This window comes from Limanda limanda, chromosome 4, assembly GCF_963576545.1.
Source record: "Limanda limanda chromosome 4, fLimLim1.1, whole genome shotgun sequence".
NCBI classification, from domain to species: Eukaryota; Metazoa; Chordata; class Actinopteri; order Pleuronectiformes; family Pleuronectidae; genus Limanda; species Limanda limanda.
The window spans coordinates 32,395,148-32,410,146 of NC_083639.1; positions in this window are offsets into that span (position 1 = coordinate 32,395,148).

Below are 14,999 nucleotides of genomic sequence, written 5' to 3' on the forward strand. Positions count from 1 at the left end.
AGATGAATAAATAAATAATAAACAATAACAATAATAAAATAATAAGGTAATAAAAATAAATAAAATAATATAAAATAGATAAAGAAGGGGGTTGTAATATAAGTTGTTTGCTGCCTGCGTCTTTACATGCTTAACTGATCAGCCCACTATTCCTGGGTCAGGTTGAGTACCAAGAGTCATATCAAATGGAGTGGGGGTCGGCGGACTATTCAAGGTGTGAACAAAAGATCAGGGGGACGTTTCAGTGGCAGGGAGTTTATCGGCATAATCCAGGAGGGATTTCCAGTGCGAATAAAACTTCTCAGGGCGGCCTCTAAGGCTGAATTTGATTTTCTCCAGTTTCAATAGAAATAATAAATCATGTAGCCAGGATTTGAAGGAAGGTGGCTGGGAAGATTTCCATAAGAGAAGAATTTTTCTACGTGCAATCAAGGACGCAGAAGCTATAACATTTTCCTGCAGGGATGTGGTTACAAGTTCATCCGGAGGCACCCCAAAAATAGCCATCTGTGGTGAAGGACTAACTGGTATACCTAGGATGTCAGAGATAGATTTAAAAATTGATTGCCAGTAATTTAACCACTTGGAGCATGTCCAGAACATATGTGTCAGATGCATGGCGTCTGAGAGCATCTATCACAAGTTTCAGATGTCTTGTCTGGGTAAAGTTTGAAGAGTTTGTCTTTGCTATAGTGCAGCCTAAAAAGTACTTTAAATTGGATAACAGAAAGTCTGGCACAGCTAGAAGAGGAGTTAACAGCTTTCAACGCCTTTTTCCAAAGAGCATCGGAGATGCCTATCTGGAGTTCAGTTTCCCAGCCGGTCCTGCTCTATGGTAGATTTTTAGATGGCTACCTTTAATTGTACTTAAGTAAAATTTCATCAAAGTAAAGGTACTTTTACTTGAGTACAATATTTCAGTACTTTTTACACCTCTGAATGGGGGACACTGCAGGAGCTCTTCACTTGTGGGGGAGACACTGGCTGGATCCTGCTGCTGTGGCTCGTGTGTTTCTGAATAATCACTTTAATCAGCAGACGCCTCTTACGAAAAACAAGTCTCACAAGTTACTTACAAGGAAACTAAAGATTAGGTTTCGATCAAAACAGCTCAAAAAATAGTCCAGGAAGTGAAAGCTATTTTATCTGAGACACACCTTGGATTCGTTCCATGCAGGAACTCTACGCAGCTGAGAGCGGGGGGGGACATCCAAATGATCCTGTAAGGTGACACACTGAGTTCTATGGAAGAGCACAAGTGACATAGAAATGGTGAACAAACACATGAATTAATGCATTTATTTACAAATTAATTGAAGAATCAATCAATGAATAGAGTATGTTGTAAAGTTGATCCTTTTTAGATTCGATATTTTCACTGGCAATGAGAAAGAATTATAAAAATAACCGTGACACTTGTTCACAGTGATGTCTCATCTGTGGATCATACATGTACACGTACAGTTCACCCATACATGTGTTTGTTTTCTCTCATGTGTAGACTATTTTTTATTGTTACGTTATTCATCTAAAAAGAAATAAAATCCCACAGGAACTGATTGGTGCAATAGAATCATTATTATTCCGTGTTTAGTTGATGGAGGTCGATCGAGGCTTTGCAGGATCCATGTTGGAGCCTTCAGTCAAACTTCCTGCTCCTTTTAGACGGAGTATAGTCAAGTTATTGTTAAAAAATAAGACTTTTTTACCAGTATTTGATTCTCTGTTAAAGAGTCTTGAGGCTTCACTTTGACCTCCTGATACCCTCTCAGTGATCAAACATGAGACATTGGACGGTCTTATTTCGTGCAACAGCCACCTTTCAAACATATTTCAAAGCAACTCGGGAACATCGCTAAAAGGTTTATTGGAATAAAGGTTGGACATTTGTAAACAGGAGGTAGCTCGGTGAAGCACCTGGTATGGGAGGACGTCTCTGTCCGGCCGTCTGTCCTCCAGGAACCTTCAATGCCGTCTAGATCAGGGACAGATGCTGGATTCCATATTCAGATGTCAATACGAAATCTCGCCTAGGGCTCCAACATTGCCAGGTCCGGCCCTGTTTCAAAAGGTGTCTGTTGTGTTGAAAAGAACTCAGATACAACACTAACACCTCGCTATAGAGCCTGCATGAAAACAAGGAGACCCTTCGAGGTGGACCAAGCTCAGGGAAGCCATTTAGGATGCAATGATATAAGACAGCACACAAACATAGAATTACATGGGACGTTTGTATTAGACCACATTAATCAATATTTTACATGGGAGTAATGAATGACATCTGTAAATCAATGCGGTTCAGGACTGAAGAATGATGCGGATGAGGCCTTGGTCAATTTGGTGATGGAGGATTCCCAGCCCTTCACTCTTGGGGAGAACATAGGGTTGAAAGCTTGTTCTAGCTTTCAACCTGTTTCCTCCGCTTACGGACTTCAGGTGAGGTCACAGGAGCTTCTCCAACCCTGGGTTCTACTGTGTCTCACATGACAAAGTGTGTGTGTGTGTGTGTGTGTGTGTGTGTGTGTGTGTGTGTGTGTGTGTGTGTGTGTGTGTGTGTGTGTGTGTGTGTGTGTGTGTAGTGTACAGTCTGGAATCCATTTTTTGAACATGATGGAAAGAAGCATCACTGGCTGCCGTACCAACATCCTGATTGTGAATACACCTTTTATACACAAACACGCAGCGTGTTTAGTGTGTGTGTACTTTAAGTAAAAGTTACTTAGTTACTTCCAACAACTTGATGGGGGCCGTTCCTATAGTAGATTTTTTTTTTTTTTATAAACATTTTTATTGATTTGACATTTGCAGTGGACAATACAATCAAAGACAGTTTCATTTCCATTTTGTATAACCCCATGCCCATCCCACCCATCCCAGAGACATTTTAACAACAGTACAACATACCAGATCGGTTTTAGATAACACGACATACAGAAAAAGATGAATAAATAAATAATAAACAATAACAATAATAAAATAATAAGGTAATAAAAATAAATAAAATAATATAAAATAGATAAAGAAGGGGGTTGTAATATAAGTTGTTTGCTGCCTGCGTCTTTACATGCTTAACTGATCAGCCCACTATTCCTGGGTCAGGTTGAGTACCAAGAGTCATATCAAATGGAGTGGGGGTCGGCGGACTATTCAAGGTGTGAACAAAAGATCAGGGGGACGTTTCAGTGGCAGGGAGTTTATCGGCATAATCCAGGAGGGATTTCCAGTGCGAATAAAACTTCTCAGGGCGGCCTCTAAGGCTGAATTTGATTTTCTCCAGTTTCAATAGAAATAATAAATCATGTAGCCAGGATTTGAAGGAAGGTGGCTGGGAAGATTTCCATAAGAGAAGAATTTTTCTACGTGCAATCAAGGACGCAGAAGCTATAACATTTTCCTGCAGGGATGTGGTTACAAGTTCATCCGGAGGCACCCCAAAAATAGCCATCTGTGGTGAAGGACTAACTGGTATACCTAGGATGTCAGAGATAGATTTAAAAATTGATTGCCAGTAATTTAACCACTTGGAGCATGTCCAGAACATATGTGTCAGATGCATGGCGTCTGAGAGCATCTATCACAAGTTTCAGATGTCTTGTCTGGGTAAAGTTTGAAGAGTTTGTCTTTGCTATAGTGCAGCCTAAAAAGTACTTTAAATTGGATAACAGAAAGTCTGGCACAGCTAGAAGAGGAGTTAACAGCTTTCAACGCCTTTTTCCAAAGAGCATCGGAGATGCCTATCTGGAGTTCAGTTTCCCAGCCGGTCCTGCTCTATGGTAGATTTTTAGATGGCTACCTTTAATTGTACTTAAGTAAAATTTCATCAAAGTAAAGGTACTTTTACTTGAGTACAATATTTCAGTACTTTTTACACCTCTGAATGGGGGACACTGCAGGAGCTCTTCACTTGTGGGGGAGACACTGGCTGGATCCTGCTGCTGTGGCTCGTGTGTTTCTGAATAATCACTTTAATCAGCAGACGCCTCTTACGAAAAACAAGTCTCACAAGTTACTTACAAGGAAACTAAAGATTAGGTTTCGATCAAAACAGCTCAAAAAATAGTCCAGGAAGTGAAAGCTATTTTATCTGAGACACACCTTGGATTCGTTCCATGCAGGAACTCTACGCAGCTGAGAGCGGGGGGGGACATCCAAATGATCCTGTAAGGTGACACACTGAGTTCTATGGAAGAGCACAAGTGACATAGAAATGGTGAACAAACACATGAATTAATGCATTTATTTACAAATTAATTGAAGAATCAATCAATGAATAGAGTATGTTGTAAAGTTGATCCTTTTTAGATTCGATATTTTCACTGGCAATGAGAAAGAATTATAAAAATAACCGTGACACTTGTTCACAGTGATGTCTCATCTGTGGATCATACATGTACACGTACAGTTCACCCATACATGTGTTTGTTTTCTCTCATGTGTAGACTATTTTTTATTGTTACGTTATTCATCTAAAAAGAAATAAAATCCCACAGGAACTGATTGGTGCAATAGAATCATTATTATTCCGTGTTTAGTTGATGGAGGTCGATCGAGGCTTTGCAGGATCCATGTTGGAGCCTTCAGTCAAACTTCCTGCTCCTTTTAGACGGAGTATAGTCAAGTTATTGTTAAAAAATAAGACTTTTTTACCAGTATTTGATTCTCTGTTAAAGAGTCTTGAGGCTTCACTTTGACCTCCTGATACCCTCTCAGTGATCAAACATGAGACATTGGACGGTCTTATTTCGTGCAACAGCCACCTTTCAAACATATTTCAAAGCAACTCGGGAACATCGCTAAAAGGTTTATTGGAATAAAGGTTGGACATTTGTAAACAGGAGGTAGCTCGGTGAAGCACCTGGTATGGGAGGACGTCTCTGTCCGGCCGTCTGTCCTCCAGGAACCTTCAATGCCGTCTAGATCAGGGACAGATGCTGGATTCCATATTCAGATGTCAATACGAAATCTCGCCTAGGGCTCCAACATTGCCAGGTCCGGCCCTGTTTCAAAAGGTGTCTGTTGTGTTGAAAAGAACTCAGATACAACACTAACACCTCGCTATAGAGCCTGCATGAAAACAAGGAGACCCTTCGAGGTGGACCAAGCTCAGGGAAGCCATTTAGGATGCAATGATATAAGACAGCACACAAACATAGAATTACATGGGACTTTGTATTAGACCACATTAATCAATATTTTACATGGGAGTAATGAATGACATCTGTAAATCAATGCGGTTCAGGACTGAAGAATGATGCGGATGAGGCCTTGGTCAATTTGGTGATGGAGGATTCCCAGCCCTTCACTCTTGGGGAGAACATAGGGTTGAAAGCTTGTTCTAGCTTTCAACCTGTTTCCTCCGCTTACGGACTTCAGGTGAGGTCACAGGAGCTTCTCCAACCCTGGGTTCTACTGTGTCTCACATGACAAAGTGTGTGTGTGTGTGTGTGTGTGTGTGTGTGTGTGTGTAGTGTACAGTCTGGAATCCATTTTTTGAACATGATGGAAAGAAGCATCACTGGCTGCCGTACCAACATCCTGATTGTGAATACACCTTTTATACACAAACACGCAGCGTGTTTAGTGTGTGTGTACTTTAAGTAAAAGTTACTTAGTTACTTCCAACAACTTGATGGGGGCCGTTCCTATAGTAGATTTTTTTTTTTTTATAAACATTTTTATTGATTTGACATTTGCAGTGGACAATACAATCAAAGACAGTTTCATTTCCATTTTGTATAACCCCATGCCCATCCCACCCATCCCAGAGACATTTTAACAACAGTACAACATACCAGATCGGTTTTAGATAACACGACATACAGAAAAAGATGAATAAATAAATAATAAACAATAACAATAATAAAATAATAAGGTAATAAAAATAAATAAAATAATATAAAATAGATAAAGAAGGGGGTTGTAATATAAGTTGTTTGCTGCCTGCGTCTTTACATGCTTAACTGATCAGCCCACTATTCCTGGGTCAGGTTGAGTACCAAGAGTCATATCAAATGGAGTGGGGGTCGGCGGACTATTCAAGGTGTGAACAAAAGATCAGGGGGACGTTTCAGTGGCAGGGAGTTTATCGGCATAATCCAGGAGGGATTTCCAGTGCGAATAAAACTTCTCAGGGCGGCCTCTAAGGCTGAATTTGATTTTCTCCAGTTTCAATAGAAATAATAAATCATGTAGCCAGGATTTGAAGGAAGGTGGCTGGGAAGATTTCCATAAGAGAAGAATTTTTCTACGTGCAATCAAGGACGCAGAAGCTATAACATTTTCCTGCAGGGATGTGGTTACAAGTTCATCCGGAGGCACCCCAAAAATAGCCATCTGTGGTGAAGGACTAACTGGTATACCTAGGATGTCAGAGATAGATTTAAAAATTGATTGCCAGTAATTTAACCACTTGGAGCATGTCCAGAACATATGTGTCAGATGCATGGCGTCTGAGAGCATCTATCACAAGTTTCAGATGTCTTGTCTGGGTAAAGTTTGAAGAGTTTGTCTTTGCTATAGTGCAGCCTAAAAAGTACTTTAAATTGGATAACAGAAAGTCTGGCACAGCTAGAAGAGGAGTTAACAGCTTTCAACGCCTTTTTCCAAAGAGCATCGGAGATGCCTATCTGGAGTTCAGTTTCCCAGCCGGTCCTGCTCTATGGTAGATTTTTAGATGGCTACCTTTAATTGTACTTAAGTAAAATTTCATCAAAGTAAAGGTACTTTTACTTGAGTACAATATTTCAGTACTTTTTACACCTCTGAATGGGGGACACTGCAGGAGCTCTTCACTTGTGGGGGAGACACTGGCTGGATCCTGCTGCTGTGGCTCGTGTGTTTCTGAATAATCACTTTAATCAGCAGACGCCTCTTACGAAAAACAAGTCTCACAAGTTACTTACAAGGAAACTAAAGATTAGGTTTCGATCAAAACAGCTCAAAAAATAGTCCAGGAAGTGAAAGCTATTTTATCTGAGACACACCTTGGATTCGTTCCATGCAGGAACTCTACGCAGCTGAGAGCGGGGGGGGACATCCAAATGATCCTGTAAGGTGACACACTGAGTTCTATGGAAGAGCACAAGTGACATAGAAATGGTGAACAAACACATGAATTAATGCATTTATTTACAAATTAATTGAAGAATCAATCAATGAATAGAGTATGTTGTAAAGTTGATCCTTTTTAGATTCGATATTTTCACTGGCAATGAGAAAGAATTATAAAAATAACCGTGACACTTGTTCACAGTGATGTCTCATCTGTGGATCATACATGTACACGTACAGTTCACCCATACATGTGTTTGTTTTCTCTCATGTGTAGACTATTTTTTATTGTTACGTTATTCATCTAAAAAGAAATAAAATCCCACAGGAACTGATTGGTGCAATAGAATCATTATTATTCCGTGTTTAGTTGATGGAGGTCGATCGAGGCTTTGCAGGATCCATGTTGGAGCCTTCAGTCAAACTTCCTGCTCCTTTTAGACGGAGTATAGTCAAGTTATTGTTAAAAAATAAGACTTTTTTACCAGTATTTGATTCTCTGTTAAAGAGTCTTGAGGCTTCACTTTGACCTCCTGATACCCTCTCAGTGATCAAACATGAGACATTGGACGGTCTTATTTCGTGCAACAGCCACCTTTCAAACATATTTCAAAGCAACTCGGGAACATCGCTAAAAGGTTTATTGGAATAAAGGTTGGACATTTGTAAACAGGAGGTAGCTCGGTGAAGCACCTGGTATGGGAGGACGTCTCTGTCCGGCCGTCTGTCCTCCAGGAACCTTCAATGCCGTCTAGATCAGGGACAGATGCTGGATTCCATATTCAGATGTCAATACGAAATCTCGCCTAGGGCTCCAACATTGCCAGGTCCGGCCCTGTTTCAAAAGGTGTCTGTTGTGTTGAAAAGAACTCAGATACAACACTAACACCTCGCTATAGAGCCTGCATGAAAACAAGGAGACCCTTCGAGGTGGACCAAGCTCAGGGAAGCCATTTAGGATGCAATGATATAAGACAGCACACAAACATAGAATTACATGGGACTTTGTATTAGACCACATTAATCAATATTTTACATGGGAGTAATGAATGACATCTGTAAATCAATGCGGTTCAGGACTGAAGAATGATGCGGATGAGGCCTTGGTCAATTTGGTGATGGAGGATTCCCAGCCCTTCACTCTTGGGGAGAACATAGGGTTGAAAGCTTGTTCTAGCTTTCAACCTGTTTCCTCCGCTTACGGACTTCAGGTGAGGTCACAGGAGCTTCTCCAACCCTGGGTTCTACTGTGTCTCACATGACAAAGTGTGTGTGTGTGTGTGTGTGTGTGTGTGTGTGTGTGTGTGTGTGTGTGTGTGTGTGTGTGTGTGTAGTGTACAGTCTGGAATCCATTTTTTGAACATGATGGAAAGAAGCATCACTGGCTGCCGTACCAACATCCTGATTGTGAATACACCTTTTATACACAAACACGCAGCGTGTTTAGTGTGTGTGTACTTTAAGTAAAAGTTACTTAGTTACTTCCAACAACTTGATGGGGGCCGTTCCTATAGTAGATTTTTTTTTTTTTTATAAACATTTTTATTGATTTGACATTTGCAGTGGACAATACAATCAAAGACAGTTTCATTTCCATTTTGTATAACCCCATGCCCATCCCACCCATCCCAGAGACATTTTAACAACAGTACAACATACCAGATCGGTTTTAGATAACACGACATACAGAAAAAGATGAATAAATAAATAATAAACAATAACAATAATAAAATAATAAGGTAATAAAAATAAATAAAATAATATAAAATAGATAAAGAAGGGGGTTGTAATATAAGTTGTTTGCTGCCTGCGTCTTTACATGCTTAACTGATCAGCCCACTATTCCTGGGTCAGGTTGAGTACCAAGAGTCATATCAAATGGAGTGGGGGTCGGCGGACTATTCAAGGTGTGAACAAAAGATCAGGGGGACGTTTCAGTGGCAGGGAGTTTATCGGCATAATCCAGGAGGGATTTCCAGTGCGAATAAAACTTCTCAGGGCGGCCTCTAAGGCTGAATTTGATTTTCTCCAGTTTCAATAGAAATAATAAATCATGTAGCCAGGATTTGAAGGAAGGTGGCTGGGAAGATTTCCATAAGAGAAGAATTTTTCTACGTGCAATCAAGGACGCAGAAGCTATAACATTTTCCTGCAGGGATGTGGTTACAAGTTCATCCGGAGGCACCCCAAAAATAGCCATCTGTGGTGAAGGACTAACTGGTATACCTAGGATGTCAGAGATAGATTTAAAAATTGATTGCCAGTAATTTAACCACTTGGAGCATGTCCAGAACATATGTGTCAGATGCATGGCGTCTGAGAGCATCTATCACAAGTTTCAGATGTCTTGTCTGGGTAAAGTTTGAAGAGTTTGTCTTTGCTATAGTGCAGCCTAAAAAGTACTTTAAATTGGATAACAGAAAGTCTGGCACAGCTAGAAGAGGAGTTAACAGCTTTCAACGCCTTTTTCCAAAGAGCATCGGAGATGCCTATCTGGAGTTCAGTTTCCCAGCCGGTCCTGCTCTATGGTAGATTTTTAGATGGCTACCTTTAATTGTACTTAAGTAAAATTTCATCAAAGTAAAGGTACTTTTACTTGAGTACAATATTTCAGTACTTTTTACACCTCTGAATGGGGGACACTGCAGGAGCTCTTCACTTGTGGGGGAGACACTGGCTGGATCCTGCTGCTGTGGCTCGTGTGTTTCTGAATAATCACTTTAATCAGCAGACGCCTCTTACGAAAAACAAGTCTCACAAGTTACTTACAAGGAAACTAAAGATTAGGTTTCGATCAAAACAGCTCAAAAAATAGTCCAGGAAGTGAAAGCTATTTTATCTGAGACACACCTTGGATTCGTTCCATGCAGGAACTCTACGCAGCTGAGAGCGGGGGGGGACATCCAAATGATCCTGTAAGGTGACACACTGAGTTCTATGGAAGAGCACAAGTGACATAGAAATGGTGAACAAACACATGAATTAATGCATTTATTTACAAATTAATTGAAGAATCAATCAATGAATAGAGTATGTTGTAAAGTTGATCCTTTTTAGATTCGATATTTTCACTGGCAATGAGAAAGAATTATAAAAATAACCGTGACACTTGTTCACAGTGATGTCTCATCTGTGGATCATACATGTACACGTACAGTTCACCCATACATGTGTTTGTTTTCTCTCATGTGTAGACTATTTTTTATTGTTACGTTATTCATCTAAAAAGAAATAAAATCCCACAGGAACTGATTGGTGCAATAGAATCATTATTATTCCGTGTTTAGTTGATGGAGGTCGATCGAGGCTTTGCAGGATCCATGTTGGAGCCTTCAGTCAAACTTCCTGCTCCTTTTAGACGGAGTATAGTCAAGTTATTGTTAAAAAATAAGACTTTTTTACCAGTATTTGATTCTCTGTTAAAGAGTCTTGAGGCTTCACTTTGACCTCCTGATACCCTCTCAGTGATCAAACATGAGACATTGGACGGTCTTATTTCGTGCAACAGCCACCTTTCAAACATATTTCAAAGCAACTCGGGAACATCGCTAAAAGGTTTATTGGAATAAAGGTTGGACATTTGTAAACAGGAGGTAGCTCGGTGAAGCACCTGGTATGGGAGGACGTCTCTGTCCGGCCGTCTGTCCTCCAGGAACCTTCAATGCCGTCTAGATCAGGGACAGATGCTGGATTCCATATTCAGATGTCAATACGAAATCTCGCCTAGGGCTCCAACATTGCCAGGTCCGGCCCTGTTTCAAAAGGTGTCTGTTGTGTTGAAAAGAACTCAGATACAACACTAACACCTCGCTATAGAGCCTGCATGAAAACAAGGAGACCCTTCGAGGTGGACCAAGCTCAGGGAAGCCATTTAGGATGCAATGATATAAGACAGCACACAAACATAGAATTACATGGGACTTTGTATTAGACCACATTAATCAATATTTTACATGGGAGTAATGAATGACATCTGTAAATCAATGCGGTTCAGGACTGAAGAATGATGCGGATGAGGCCTTGGTCAATTTGGTGATGGAGGATTCCCAGCCCTTCACTCTTGGGGAGAACATAGGGTTGAAAGCTTGTTCTAGCTTTCAACCTGTTTCCTCCGCTTACGGACTTCAGGTGAGGTCACAGGAGCTTCTCCAACCCTGGGTTCTACTGTGTCTCACATGACAAAGTGTGTGTGTGTGTGTGTGTGTGTGTGTGTGTGTGTGTGTGTGTGTGTGTGTGTGTGTGTGTGTGTGTGTAGTGTACAGTCTGGAATCCATTTTTTGAACATGATGGAAAGAAGCATCACTGGCTGCCGTACCAACATCCTGATTGTGAATACACCTTTTATACACAAACACGCAGCGTGTTTAGTGTGTGTGTACTTTAAGTAAAAGTTACTTAGTTACTTCCAACAACTTGATGGGGGCCGTTCCTATAGTAGATTTTTTTTTTTTTTATAAACATTTTTATTGATTTGACATTTGCAGTGGACAATACAATCAAAGACAGTTTCATTTCCATTTTGTATAACCCCATGCCCATCCCACCCATCCCAGAGACATTTTAACAACAGTACAACATACCAGATCGGTTTTAGATAACACGACATACAGAAAAAGATGAATAAATAAATAATAAACAATAACAATAATAAAATAATAAGGTAATAAAAATAAATAAAATAATATAAAATAGATAAAGAAGGGGGTTGTAATATAAGTTGTTTGCTGCCTGCGTCTTTACATGCTTAACTGATCAGCCCACTATTCCTGGGTCAGGTTGAGTACCAAGAGTCATATCAAATGGAGTGGGGGTCGGCGGACTATTCAAGGTGTGAACAAAAGATCAGGGGGACGTTTCAGTGGCAGGGAGTTTATCGGCATAATCCAGGAGGGATTTCCAGTGCGAATAAAACTTCTCAGGGCGGCCTCTAAGGCTGAATTTGATTTTCTCCAGTTTCAATAGAAATAATAAATCATGTAGCCAGGATTTGAAGGAAGGTGGCTGGGAAGATTTCCATAAGAGAAGAATTTTTCTACGTGCAATCAAGGACGCAGAAGCTATAACATTTTCCTGCAGGGATGTGGTTACAAGTTCATCCGGAGGCACCCCAAAAATAGCCATCTGTGGTGAAGGACTAACTGGTATACCTAGGATGTCAGAGATAGATTTAAAAATTGATTGCCAGTAATTTAACCACTTGGAGCATGTCCAGAACATATGTGTCAGATGCATGGCGTCTGAGAGCATCTATCACAAGTTTCAGATGTCTTGTCTGGGTAAAGTTTGAAGAGTTTGTCTTTGCTATAGTGCAGCCTAAAAAGTACTTTAAATTGGATAACAGAAAGTCTGGCACAGCTAGAAGAGGAGTTAACAGCTTTCAACGCCTTTTTCCAAAGAGCATCGGAGATGCCTATCTGGAGTTCAGTTTCCCAGCCGGTCCTGCTCTATGGTAGATTTTTAGATGGCTACCTTTAATTGTACTTAAGTAAAATTTCATCAAAGTAAAGGTACTTTTACTTGAGTACAATATTTCAGTACTTTTTACACCTCTGAATGGGGGACACTGCAGGAGCTCTTCACTTGTGGGGGAGACACTGGCTGGATCCTGCTGCTGTGGCTCGTGTGTTTCTGAATAATCACTTTAATCAGCAGACGCCTCTTACGAAAAACAAGTCTCACAAGTTACTTACAAGGAAACTAAAGATTAGGTTTCGATCAAAACAGCTCAAAAAATAGTCCAGGAAGTGAAAGCTATTTTATCTGAGACACACCTTGGATTCGTTCCATGCAGGAACTCTACGCAGCTGAGAGCGGGGGGGGACATCCAAATGATCCTGTAAGGTGACACACTGAGTTCTATGGAAGAGCACAAGTGACATAGAAATGGTGAACAAACACATGAATTAATGCATTTATTTACAAATTAATTGAAGAATCAATCAATGAATAGAGTATGTTGTAAAGTTGATCCTTTTTAGATTCGATATTTTCACTGGCAATGAGAAAGAATTATAAAAATAACCGTGACACTTGTTCACAGTGATGTCTCATCTGTGGATCATACATGTACACGTACAGTTCACCCATACATGTGTTTGTTTTCTCTCATGTGTAGACTATTTTTTATTGTTACGTTATTCATCTAAAAAGAAATAAAATCCCACAGGAACTGATTGGTGCAATAGAATCATTATTATTCCGTGTTTAGTTGATGGAGGTCGATCGAGGCTTTGCAGGATCCATGTTGGAGCCTTCAGTCAAACTTCCTGCTCCTTTTAGACGGAGTATAGTCAAGTTATTGTTAAAAAATAAGACTTTTTTACCAGTATTTGATTCTCTGTTAAAGAGTCTTGAGGCTTCACTTTGACCTCCTGATACCCTCTCAGTGATCAAACATGAGACATTGGACGGTCTTATTTCGTGCAACAGCCACCTTTCAAACATATTTCAAAGCAACTCGGGAACATCGCTAAAAGGTTTATTGGAATAAAGGTTGGACATTTGTAAACAGGAGGTAGCTCGGTGAAGCACCTGGTATGGGAGGACGTCTCTGTCCGGCCGTCTGTCCTCCAGGAACCTTCAATGCCGTCTAGATCAGGGACAGATGCTGGATTCCATATTCAGATGTCAATACGAAATCTCGCCTAGGGCTCCAACATTGCCAGGTCCGGCCCTGTTTCAAAAGGTGTCTGTTGTGTTGAAAAGAACTCAGATACAACACTAACACCTCGCTATAGAGCCTGCATGAAAACAAGGAGACCCTTCGAGGTGGACCAAGCTCAGGGAAGCCATTTAGGATGCAATGATATAAGACAGCACACAAACATAGAATTACATGGGACGTTTGTATTAGACCACATTAATCAATATTTTACATGAGAGTAATGAATGACATCTGTAAATCAATGCGGTTCAGGACTGAAGAATGATGCGGATGAGGCCTTGGTCAATTTGGTGATGGAGGATTCCCAGCCCTTCACTCTTGGGGAGAACATAGGGTTGAAAGCTTGTTCTAGCTTTCAACCTGTTTCCTCCGCTTACGGACTTCAGGTGAGGTCACAGGAGCTTCTCCAACCCTGGGTTCTACTGTGTCTCACATGACAAAGTGTGTGTGTGTGTGTGTGTGTGTGTGTGTGTGTGTGTGTGTGTGTGTGTGTGTGTGTGTGTGTGTGTAGTGTACAGTCTGGAATCCATTTTTTGAACATGATGGAAAGAAGCATCACTGGCTGCCGTACCAACATCCTGATTGTGAATACACCTTTTATACACAAACACGCAGCGTGTTTAGTGTGTGTGTACTTTAAGTAAAAGTTACTTAGTTACTTCCAACAACTTGATGGGGGCCGTTCCTATAGTAGATTTTTTTTTTTTTTATAAACATTTTTATTGATTTGACATTTGCAGTGGACAATACAATCAAAGACAGTTTCATTTCCATTTTGTATAACCCCATGCCCATCCCACCCATCCCAGAGACATTTTAACAACAGTACAACATACCAGATCGGTTTTAGATAACACGACATACAGAAAAAGATGAATAAATAAATAATAAACAATAACAATAATAAAATAATAAGGTAATAAAAATAAATAAAATAATATAAAATAGATAAAGAAGGGGGTTGTAATATAAGTTGTTTGCTGCCTGCGTCTTTACATGCTTAACTGATCAGCCCACTATTCCTGGGTCAGGTTGAGTACCAAGAGTCATATCAAATGGAGTGGGGGTCGGCGGACTATTCAAGGTGTGAACAAAAGATCAGGGGGACGTTTCAGTGGCAGGGAGTTTATCGGCATAATCCAGGAGGGATTTCCAGTGCGAATAAAACTTCTCAGGGCGGCCTCTAAGGCTGAATTTGATTTTCTCCAGTTTCAATAGAAATAATAAATCATGTAGCCAGGATTTGAAGGAAGGTGGCTGGGAAGATTTCCATAAGAGAAGAATT